Here is a 12763-nt window from a genome sequence, read left to right as displayed (position 1 = left end):
GGAATCATTTTACATCAGCAGGGCTGTGTTTTTCCATTTGTGCTCATCACCAACAAAGAAAAATATTTTGAAAGGAAAGAGAGAAGCACCCCCAGCCCCAGACACTCCTGCCCTTGTACGAGCGTCTTCATGTCCTCGGCCGTGACCTGGGGCAGGGCTCAATCACACCAAGCTTGCACATTTGCAGGGTGAAGCAGAGCCCCTCTGTTGACAGGCTGAGTAAGGATCAATGCCAGACACAGAGCACCGAGCAGGTGTAGCTTAAAAGGAAAGCCAGAGCCTCCATCCCCAGCTACAAAGAGGCAACAGTCCAAGGATAAAATCTGTGATCGATCACTGTTGATAATTAACATCAACGGGTGTTACTGAGGGTTAATAATTGATATTAATGCTACTACTGATTCTTATCTATTTGTCAATGCCTAGAGACAGTTTTCAGTGTCACAGCCAGCAGTCAGGGGCGGGGAGGAGATGTGGCAAGGTACTAATATTATGTAAGGGATAAAAACCATAAAAACTGGGGTGCTGTTAAAATCCTACCATGCACAGGATGGCCCCCCACAACCACCTGAAGAATTAGCCACTCCAAAGGTCAATAGAATTAAGGTTGAGAGACCCTGATTTAATTGTTTCTGTTCCTCAAGCTTCCCCCAGGCCCACTATCCCTTCTGAATGGGCCAGGGTCATTGAACTTCCATCTCCAGCTATTTCTGTATCTGCTCAGGGTTCAAAGTTTGACTCCACCACTTTGAATTCAATGGCAGACTTAAACAGGTCTGTCTCACACACACAGCATGTGTGACCTTGGGCAAGTTATTTAGTCTTTCTGAACCTCAGTTTTTCATTGAAAAACTGGCATGATACCTTCCTTATTGGGTTTCTGGAATAAGCAGAAAAGGAAAGGCCTACAGAGAACCTCATACAGAGCATAACTCACAGAGAACATGTTACGAGGCTGGAGTCTCAGCAAAGAAAGTTAGAATAATCAATTCTTTGGATGGAAAATATAAGATTAGCTCTTTAGCTCACCTTTATGAAATATAAATTCTAGAAGGCTTAAAGTCCAAACTATAAAGCAGTAAGACTTTTTCCAAAAATGCAAATTTGTGTTTACAACCTCAGAAGAAGAGAAACTTTTTCTACATAAAAAGAAATCATAAAGAAAAGAGTAGTAAGTTTGAGCACATTGGCATTAATAAATAGATATGTTCAAGAAAGAACCCTATAAATAAAACTTCAAGCAAACTACAGACTGGTAGAAATATTTGTGACCAACAATGATAAAGATATAGTATTAAAACTTCATTTTAAAATACCTAAAGGTTAATAATAAGAGGAAAAAATCCAATAGAAAAATGAGTAAAGGATATAAACAGCAATTCAGAAAATAAGTGAAATGGAAGCAATGAACAGATAAAGAAAGGCTCAACATCACTAATATTCAAGAAAATGAAAATTAAAGTAATGAGTTACTCTTTTTCACTTATCACATTGCTAAAAATTTTATGTCTGACAATATGATGTTTAGAATTATTTGGGGAAGTGGTACTTCTATATTGTACAGATGAGAGTGAACATTGGTACACACACTTTGAAAAGACAGATATAATCTTTTATATCTATGAGTGAACCTACCCTATAAACCAGAAGTTCTATTCCTAGATATTTGTTCTAGAGGGCAGAATTATTTGTGTTGTTGCTATTTAGTCATTAAGTCGTGTCCAACTCTTTCGCAACCCCATGTACTGTAGACCACCAGGCTCCTCTGTCCATGGGATTTTCCAGGCAAGAATACTGATATGGGCTGCCATTTCCTTCTCCAGGGGATCTGCCCAACACAGGGATTGAACCCGAGTCTCCTGCATTGCAGGCAGATTATTTACCACTAAGCTACCAGGGAAGCCCAGTTTCATTTGCAAAATGCAGTAAAACCCAGAAAACAACACAAAAGTCCAATGATAATGAAATAGCTAAATAAAATGTGTATATTCACACAACAGACTAGTATAAAGCATTGAAAGGGTAAACTAATTCTATTTGTATCAACAGGGAAAGATTTCAAAAACACATACTTGAGGAACTTCTGCTTCCCTGAAAGGCAGAGTAACAGAAAGTGATTTCAGTTTAGTTGCTCAGTCGTGTCTGACTCTTCGGACCCCATGGACTGCAGCATGCCAGGCTTCCCTGTCCATCACCAACTCCTGCAGCTTGCTCAAACTCATCCATCGAGTCAGTAATGCTATCCAACCATCTCATCTTCTGTCATCCCCATCTCCTCCTACCTTCAATCTTTCCCAGAATCAGAGTCTTTTCTAATGAATCGACTCTTTGCATCAGGTGGCCAAATTATTGGAGCTTCACCTTCAGCATCAGTCCTTCCAGTGAATACTCAGGACTGATTTCCTTTAGGATTGATTGGTTGGATCTCCTTGCAGTCCAAGGGACTTTCAAGAGTCTTCTGCAACACCACAGTTCAAAAGCACCAGTGGTCCAACACTCACATCCATATATGGCTACTGGAAAAACCACAGCTTTGGCTAGACATACCTTTGTTGACAAAGTAATGTGTCTGCATTTTAATATGCTGTCTAGGTTTGTCATAGCTTTTCTTCCAAGGAGCACACATCTTTTAATTTCATGGCTGTGGTCATCATCTGCAGTGATTTTGGAGCCCAAGAAAATAAAGTCTGTCACTGTTTCCATTGTTTCCACATCTATTTGCCATGAAGTGATGGGACCAGATGCCATGATTTGAGTTTTTTGAATTCAACATCAGGACACCTAATTGTGTCATCTGTGAACAGAGGTAATTTTAGTTTTTCCTTTCCAATTTAGGTGCCCTTAATTTTTTTCTGGCTGAATTATTCTGGCTAGAACTTCTAGTACCCACTGACTAGAAGTGGCAAAAGTAGACATCCTGTCTTGTTCCTCACCTTAAGGAAAAACTTTCAGTCTTTCATTATTGAGTATGATATTCACTGTGGGTTTCATATATGGCCTTTATCATGTTAGGGGAATTCCCTTTGGGGCTTCCCTGCCGGCTCAGATGGTAAAGAATCCTCCTGCAATGTGGGAGACCTGGGTTCCATCCCTGGGTTAGGAAGATCCCCTGGAGGAGGCCATGGCAACCCACTCCAGTATTCTTGCCTGGAGAATCCCCATGGACAGAGGAGCCTGGCAGGCTACAATCTACGGGGTCGCAAAGAGTCAGACACAACTGAGCGACTAAGCACATAAAATAGATATACATACACGTACACATTTTTTAATGTCTGGAAACTCCCACATCAAAATTGTAAAACTGGAGAAAAAGGAAACGGGAAAGGTATAGACTGTAGGCAATGGAATAGTTGCTTTGTCTCCAGTATTCCAGTCTTTAAAAAAATATGTATTTGTGCACTGCTTATAAAATTAAAATTAAGATCACAGAAGCTAGTGTTTAGTTTTTCCTTGTCACCAGTGGATATTGTAGATGTCAGGGTAGAGTCTGTTCTCGCTACAAGCAGGTGGGATTTTTTTTAATGGACTATCAGGTTTCTCCCTGAGAACCCCTGGAAGCCACAGCAAAAGCCCCAAGGCACTTGACCGCACAGGCTTTTCAGTGCCATCTATGTCTGGTGCCCCCTGGTGGTGATGCTGAGTAACTGCTGCCTTTTCCTGAGGTCAGTGGGAGGGGCCAGGCTAGAAAGCAGCCCTTGCCTCAAAATGGCTCCAGGCATGTCCATAACTGGGGCTGGGGTCTTATAGCTGATGCACAGGCCTCAGGATGCAGCTCTTTCTGGATATTTGGCCCTGATCTCCTTTGCTGGAGTGGGCTGCCGACAGAGGGTACTTGGCCAGAGCAAGGCTGGGGCAAGCCCTGTCCCTGGCTGAGTTTTAGCCCCTCTTCCTGTTCCATGAATCTGTGCTTCCCTCAGGGGCAAGAACAGGCTAGCACAGGAGCTGGAGTGCTGGGACCTCAGAGCGGATCCCTATGGACAGAAGCCCCATCCTTGGCCCTCTGGGAGGGAATCGCTTAGCTGAGGCTCTAGAGCTCCGGCTGCCTGAAGCCATGGGCACTCTCACGTGTGCCTATGACCCAGCTTTGCCTGAAGCTGGGGTCAGGGCTCAGCCTCTGTCTGGAGTCACAGTTCAGTCTGTGACCTCTTTAGGGTCAGAATTGGATCTGGTTTGGAGCTCAGTCTGGCGCTGGGTCAGGGATCAAGTCTCCATCCAGGGTCAGGATCAGGAGGAGGACCAGGGCCGAGCCTCTGGGCTATGAGGGCAAATCCGTTTCTCTTCTCGGGTTTTCAGGTCAATCTCAGAGTCCCAGAGTGATTTTTCCCCTGAGCAGAAATTATGACCCCGCAGGAGCACCTGCTCAACGCGGGTGGGGCAGGGTGGGACAAGGCGAATGGGCAGGGTGGGGGGAGGCGCACTTCAGCCAGGCAGCCCCAAGACAACGTGACACCTTGTTTTCCTCTAACTGAAGAAGGCGCTGGCTTTGATTTGTGTATGGATAACTCATTTCTTGATAAACTTTAAACTTCCCGCAGACTTTGCCCTCCTCCCAGAGCAGGCTTTCTCCAGCCAGGCCTGACGAGAGGCACTGCGTGAGGGAGGTACAAGCCCAACCGTCCCTGGTACGTGCCCAGTGTGGATAACTGTCCCTATTTTGCAGAAGGAGAAACTGAGGTGCCCGAGGTCACCTGGGAAAGTGTTCTCTGAGTTGGGACTGGGATCCAGGTCTCCAGGTTTCCAGCCCCAGGAGCTGTCTGTGGCCCAAGCTGCATGCTGTCATTCACGTCAAGATTCTGACTCAACGTTTCAAACACTTATTTTGGTGTTGAAGAGGCTATTACACACTAAAGGTGCTGAATCAGGAAGATCCCCTGGAGAAGGGAATAGCAACCCACTCCAGTACTCTTGCCTGGGAAATCCATCCCATGGACAAGGGAGCCTGGTGGGCTACAGTCCACGGGGTTGCAAAAGAGTCAGACACAACGTAGTGACTCAGCAACAACAAAGGCGCTGGGAGCAGAGTCCCTAGAGCTCTGGGACACCATCACCAAGGAAAGGCGCCCCCCCAGCCCCACTGAGAGGGGAAGAGGAAGCGGCACCCCCCACGCGGCCCTACCTTGCACCCGGCGCACCAGGGCAAGGTACCCCCTGCAGCAGAGAAAGGACTTCGTGGCTGAGGAGGGATGGACTGCTTCACCCACTCTCCTCACAGTAGGGAGATCGTGGCCCAAAGAGGGCAGGAGACCTACCCAGGGTCACACAGCCGGTCAAAAGCAGAGCTAGAGTGCCATGCCGCCAGCCACTTCTCCCCAAACCACAAGAGAAGGGGCCCTGCCCATGAAATGTGGCCCTGTATCCAGAGATCGTGCTGGGATGCCAGGGCTCGGGGCTGAGGGCCGGTGGAAAGCCGCAGGGTGGGGGTTCAGGCCTGAAGCCCCACAGGTGGTGGGCGTTGTGCTGCACAAGAATCTCCGTGGCCAGTGGTCAGGAGAGGGCAGGAGTGGCCAGAGAGACCAGGGGTGGCAGGTTCTTCACAATAAATGAATTCCTGCTGCAGGTGACAATAAGGATGAATCTCAGAAACAAAAGATGGAGGGAGCATCCTGGAAAGCTATCTATAATGTGCTGTCATTTCCAAAAAGAAGAGTTCAGTTCAGTTCAGTTCAGTAAACAATAAATCGATTAGGCACTTAGGCTTGCTTGCATAATAAAAACCCTTTTCTTTTAAGCAAAGGAATGATAAACACAAAATTCAAGACACTATATACCTCTAAGGGGTCTTCAGAGAGTAGCCGACACACAACCAGATGCAAATTACTGGAAATGTTCTAACTGGGGAGACGAATGATGGGCTCATGGGTGTTTATTATATGATAGAACTTTATTACTTTATGTTCTTCATATTATATGTATTATATTATTACACTTTATATTTTACCTCTACAATAATGACTATTTTTATCAAATTTGGCCTTCCCTGGTGGCTCAGAAGGTAAAGAATCTGCCCACAATGCGGGAGACCTGAGTTCGATCCCAGGGTTGGGAAGATCCCTTGGAGAAGGGAAAGGCTACTCACTCCAGTATTCTTGCCTGAAGAATTCCAAGAATAGAGGAGCCTGGCAGGCTATAGTCCATAGGATAGCTAACTGCCAGACACATATCAAATTTACCACGTGCCAGACCCTTTAATAAGCTCATTATATCCATGAGCTCATTATATCCTCACAACAGCTCTGTGAGGTGGGTGCCCATTTTACAGATGAAGAAACAGAGGCACCAGTGATCTGTTGGAGATCGTATAGCTGATATGAGATCCCGGATTCTAATCCAGGCAGTCTGATTCCAGAGCCTGTGACCTAAACCCCTCTACCAAGCTACATATATTATTTATAAGTATGTTATTTTTAATGTAACTTTTAAAAGTTAAAATGTACAGGGAGAGATATGTTCCACGTGAGATATCAATGCCCCCACCTGTTCTTCCCTTCCTCTGGTAAAATCCTTCCCTCCATCCCCACCTTCCCACCTCCTTTCCCATCACCTCTCTGCCTACCCAACAGCCCACACTCATCTTCTCTGGGCACCCAGCTTTCATTTGCAAGCAGGGCAACTGGAGCAGTCAGGGTAGACGTGCTGAGCCGAGAAGATGAGTGGAGGAAGCCTCCCTGGTCCCCGCTTCAAGGACCTGAGGGCTGGACCAGAGCTGCCTACCCTGGCTTGGGAGGGGCAGTGAGTGAAGGAGGGTCTGGCTGTCCTCTGACACCTTCTCTTGGCTTCTCCCTGCAGTGTGGTCCTCACTCTCCCCAAAGCAACCAGCCTGGCCCCACTCAACCCCTTTATTTATAAACTGTGTGTCCCTGAGTCCCTGCCTGTCACTTCTGTTTGTCCAAAGCCTTAACTGCTTCCTCTGAGGACCAGAGGTCCTGGGGCACTGGGAGAGGCCCGGGGCAAGCTGTGTTCAGGGATGTTCAGCTGTGCCCCTCCACCTGCTCAGGAACCTTCAGGGACTCCCATGAAGGTTGCAGGACCTGATGCATAGAACTTGCTCAAAAATTGGTAGTTGTCCCCATTTAAAATGTTAATTTCTGTTGTTGCCTCCCAGGAGCAATTCCAGATGGCTTGGTCAAGTCCCCCAAAGTTGGGAGGGGAGGGGAGGTGACCCGTCTTCACTCACACAGCAAGGCAGTTTGAGGTTCTCTCCTCCTCACTACACTGTCTTTCTACTCCCTGCCTCCTACCAGTACGAAGAAATGGGAAGAGCTTGGGCCCAGACCATGGCCCTGAGTCCTGGCTCTGCCCTTGCTAGCTGTGCAACTTTGAGTTGGTTGCCTATCCTCTCTGACTTATAGTTTCTTCACTTTTAAAATATTCCATACTTGATACCCAGAACAGTGCTTGACAAGTAATAGTATCTCCAGAAGCCTTTCTCCATTAAATGAACGAGTGAATCCCTAAATCTCAGCTCATTCATCAGTATCAAGCAAAGCGACATGGCTGAGCGATCTTGCACAGAGCAAACGCACAGCAGGGCACCGTAGGTGGCCTCCCCTTTGCCCCTTCATGGGCCACTCCGAGAGCTCTAGCCTCCCTGCTGATCCCATCCAGGATCCTCCATCTCCAAAGCCCAGATCACCCTGAAATTCCCAGGCACCAAGCGCCTGGAGGCAAAGAGCTCAGAGAGCCCCAGCCAGCCTCCTCCGCAGCAGCTCCTCTGGTCTGTGCTCCAGCTTCCCTGCCTATCCCGTGGCCCCTTCAGTCAGTGCCCAGAGAAACAGCACCCCCAGCTTCCTCGGGAGGTCCAACCCGCAAGGCCTGCAGCCCCGGACACCCCTTCCCTCTATTCTCTTTGGTGTGGTGAACATTTCCCTCTCTCCATGACCAGTGGAGGTGCACAGGTGGGCAGGCTGAGCAAGCTGAGAGCAGGGAGCCAGGTGAGTCTGACAACCATGCCCAGGTACTCACTGTGCTCGGAGCGATTCTGGAGGCTGTAAAGGCCTTCCCAGAAATGGATCGGGGCTGCCCCATGGGGACAGGGCAAGGCAGAGACAAGAAACGACCTCAGTGAAAAGCAGCCAGAGACGAGAGCTAGGGAAGGCTCAGGCAGCAGAGAGAGCTCCAGTCCAAGTGGGGACGGAGCCCCCAAGTGAGGGAGGGAAAAACCTTTGTCTCTGGCCTCAGTTTTTCCAGCTCTTTAATGGGGGCAGGAGTGTAGATATGGGGGATTTGGTCAACTATCTGTCATCTCAGCTTCCTAGCATTATCACACATCACATTAAACAGCTTGCTCCCACGGTCCCCACGGTCCCCACGGTCCCCTCGGTCCCCACATGCAGACACGGCTGTCCTGGGACACCCAAGAGAACAGGAAGCTTCTACTTCCAGCCTGGCCTGCTAAGGAACCCTACCCACCCCCTTCTCAACTCCTTCCTCAATCTATTTCACCCCAGAACCTGCCTTATAGAGCCCACAAGGAATTAGCAGCCATCAGAGGGAGGGGGTAGGACCCTGTGAGCATGAGATTGGGGCTAAGAAATAGTCCCCTTGCTCAGCCCTGGGCAGGGACCTCTCTGGCTTCCTCAAGAGCTGGCCTGAGGTGCAGGGTGGTGCTTCCGCCCTCAGAAGCCCCAGCGAGTGTGGAATAAAGGCCAGGTCTGTGGGTGCTACCCAGTCCCCCTCCTCCCTCGGCAGGGGGTTAGGTCTGGGTCTCCAGCAAGGGGTAGGAATGATGGTGCACATGGCCAGCCTCTGTGAAAGCCCACCATGACCCACCTTCCTCTCACCTCCATGCTGTTGCCAAACTAACTTGGGGGAGGGGTGCCCCAGGTGCCCCAACCCAGGAGAAGCTCAGGCAACTGGGAAGAATGAGCATAGTACAGTCCTAGAAGGTGACGGACCCACTTGCCTCTCTTTCACCCTCTCCCCTTGCACCTGCCCTCAGGAGAGATTCTCACCTTCTAGAGCTGGACAGACCCTGTCCTGGCCGTGTGGGATATCGGGTCTCCCAAAGCATCCTGGAGCTTCCAGGATGGACCCAAGGCCTCCATCCCTCTGCCCATCCCCCACAGCAAGTGCAGAGCCCAGAGGGTCTTAGCTGCCGAGGCATGAGTTGGGGTCTGAATACAAAGACCCCTCCCAGGCCCATACATGGGAAGAGGCTTTCTGCCGTGTGATTTGGAAAAGCCTTCGGGAAAATCCTAGATCCGAGAGGGGTTTCCTGGACTCTCAAATTCAGTCCTCCTTGTACAGTTGGGGAAATCGAGGCCCAGAGAGAAGGAACAAAGCCAAGGTTTCATGGGAAGTGGGTGTCAGAGGCAAGCCCAGAACCCTGGGCCCGGACTCCTAGCCCACGTCCACTGCCCTGGTGGCAAGGGAGCCCCCGGGTGCCCAGCACGTCCTGGTGGCCCTGGGTCAGCCTGTTTCTGAGGCTCTGTGTGAGATGTGGCTCAGCTCGGACTTACTCCCGGCCCACACCACCTTTGCCCACAGCTTGGGGAGATTGGCATGGACACGAGACTCCTCTGGTTCCAGCACAATGAAGGCCAGTCAATGATTCATGAAGGCTCTTTTCCAGGAAGCCTTCACTGTGTACTCCAGGCGCCTGCTACTGGCCACAATACAAGCCCCCTGGACCAGGCCGGATGGGGATTAATCAGTGACGGGCCCTGAAGAAGGTCCTCCCCATCCTTCAGGCAGACTGTAAGCAGCCCACCTCCAACCCCTAGCCTCTCCCTCTCTCTCTCTGTGTCTCTCAACCTTTGTAATCTATCTGCGTCTTCTGATAACTGGTTATTTTTCTCTCTTTCCGAGTCTCTCCCCTACCCCCTCCTTCTCAGGCTCTCTCTTGCACACACACACACACACACACACACACACACACACACACACGCTTACCTGCCTCCCCCATCCCCAGGGGCCCCGGTACCCTCACCCTGAACTCAACACTTGTCTCTCTTTCACCCTCTCCCCTTGCGCCTGCCCTCGGAGAGGTTCTCATAGAATAAGCACACCCCCATCCCTGAGGTTTTAAATAGGGGAATCTGGACACTGAGGAGCCCTCAGAGACGACGCCCAGGCCGCAGTGACAACATGTGCTCTGTGGAAGATCGGTTGTCCAAAACAGTCATCGAATCGTTTTCAAAAGAGAGTTCTATGGACAAAAATAAGTTTGGTGAACACTGGCTTCAACAAGTTCCTTATTGAAGGACTTGTCAAAATCTCTACTACGATGAGTTTCCCAGAGGGCGATGTGTTTTTCAAAATTACCTCAGCCCCTGGGAAAACGGGTCAAGAGCTGAGGCAACCACAGAGGGCAGGAGAACCGCCCACACCGTTCACTCAGGCCGTGTCTGGCCACGTGAATGGCACCTGTCAGTAAAATCCCATGGCCGCTAAGCTTTGTCTCAAAGCTAATTCTCCAGAACTTTCCCTCCAGCTTGAGGCGGCTTCACAGGGAGAAAGAGGGAAAGAAAAGTGAGCAGGGAGCTGGGAGTCCTCAGAATTTTCTGGAGCTGAAGGTTTGGGCCCGATGGAAACATTCCTAGGCTTGGTGTCTCGAGGCCCCACATTCCTGGAGGCAGATGCCGTGGCTCCTCCCAGGCCGGGAGGTCAGCAGTGCCAGCAGTGGAAATTCTTGGAGTTCGTCTCGGATGGAAGGTGCCGCCGGCTCATCAGTCACAACCGGACACATCAGCTAATCCTGGAACTTCACGAACAGTTTCACAGAGTCATCCTCTCCACAGAGCCCAGGAATCCTCTTGTGGGGTGTGGAGCAGATACAGAGCAGCGAGGCAGTGGGAAGAGAGAGAGGGGGGCGAACAGGCAGGGGACAGAGAGATACGAGTGTACAGAGGGCCGGTAAATGCCCGCGTCCCTGTCTTTGCTGCTAAGACCTGGAAATATGGTTGAACACACAGTATGCTAGAACAGGAGCTCACAAATACTTCTTTCAAAGTTGCAGGTGTATGCTTGTTGGCTCACACCTGCCAGAGGCTATAGACAGCGAGGGGCCATGTGCCCCTGTCCTGAGGGAGAGGTTGCCTCCCAAACCGGCCTAGGTCAATGATTTGACCTAAGACACAAAACTAGCTCCATCCTTCTCGAACATGGAACTCACCTCCCAGTGCTGATTCACAGGAATGTCAGCTGAGGAAGCGTGGTATGTGAAAATAGAGGTTGCCAGCATTTTTATCAAATGTATAATTTATTATGCATTTCTCACTGGCCAAAAAGGTAAAAACACCACCACGTTATGTGTAATCTGCCCAAGCAAGAAGAGCTGACTTGGCGAGGGCAAGGAGGGAGCCTGATCTCTACCAGGCTCCCAGGAACTTGCTTTTCCCAGCAGGCAGATCCACTAGGACTACCTGGAACTCAGCATATGCTCATCTGCTCTGTGGTCTGGGTAATGTGCCTTCAGTGTGTTCAAAAACTCAAGCTCGGCGATGTAGAGGTTTCCTTGGAGTTCAGACAAACCACCCGAAATGTGTGAGATGTTCACATCAATTCAGTGGCAAACAGATGCTACAGGAGGTTGCACGGTCACCTCGGGCATCACTGATTCCTGCTTTATAGCCATCACTCTTCACCACACCCACACCCACCAAAGTCTATTGACACCTAGCGTGACCTGGGCATGACCCACAGCTGTCGATGTCTACATGATTATGACTAACTCTATTGGTTTTATGGGTTTAGGTTGTTTGGTTGGTTTTTTTTTTTTTTTTTAGTTCCTTAGAGGCATAGGTTATCTAAATTGCATTCTGGAAAATATAAGTGAGTGAAAGTCACGCAGTCATGTCCGACTGTTTGTGGCCCCACGGACTATAGCCCACCAAGCTCCTCTGTCCATGGAATCCTCCAGGCAAGAATACGGGAGTGGATAGCCATTCCCTTCTCTAGGGGATCTTCCCGACCCAGGGATCAAACCCAGGTCTCCTGCATTGTAGGCAGATTCTTTACTGTCTAAGCCACTAGGGAAGTCTGAAAAATATAAGCCAAGTTTTCTTAAAAAATAAAACCCACATTAAGAAAGGGGTCAAGGATATGTTAACCACTTTTCAGAATGTTCGAGAGTTCTGTCAATGGTGAGCTCCCATCCTTGAGAATTTTTTCATGTTTATTAATTCTTTGGGTGTACTTCTTTTGGACTAATCTCATTGGTTGGATTCACTGAATCTCTCTCTCTCCCTCCCTCCCTCTCTTTCATTTTGCCCCCCAAAGACAATACTTTTCTCCCTCCAAATTGTAGTTCCATTGGCTCAAGCAGTAGGTTGTTGAAAATGTATACCAGCTCCCCCTTCCTGAGCACAGCCAGGCCAGTCCTCCCTCATATTCTCCATGGAGGGCAGGGAGGCTTCATGTAAATTGAGCATAGCCCCTGGTGTTGGACATCTTTTAAGATACACGACCATGAGCAGAGGGGGTTTCTTTAGCCTTCGGCCAGGGATTGGTCCTGGAGGAGGCTGTAAGAGCTAGCAGAGCACTGGGTCTGTGTGCCTGCACAGAGCTGTCCTGTGACTCTCCCATGAGAACCACTGGCAGGCTCTCAGGACAGGTCAGAGGATGACCAAATACAGTCCTGTAGGAATGAGTTCTCCTCCATCACACACGGTTTCTAATCTGAACCTTACTGGATAGACACCTCTAATATATATATATATATGGCTCAGACAGTAAAGCGTCTGTCTGCAATGAGAGAGACCCGGGTTCGAGCCCTGGGTTGGGAAGATCCCCTGGGGAAGAAAATAGCAATCCACTCCAGTAC

This window comes from Capra hircus, chromosome 4 (genome assembly GCF_001704415.2).
Source record: "Capra hircus breed San Clemente chromosome 4, ASM170441v1, whole genome shotgun sequence".
Taxonomy (NCBI): Eukaryota; Metazoa; Chordata; class Mammalia; order Artiodactyla; family Bovidae; genus Capra; species Capra hircus.
The sequence above is the reverse complement of the archived record's forward strand: the minus strand, read 5'-3'. Positions refer to the sequence as shown.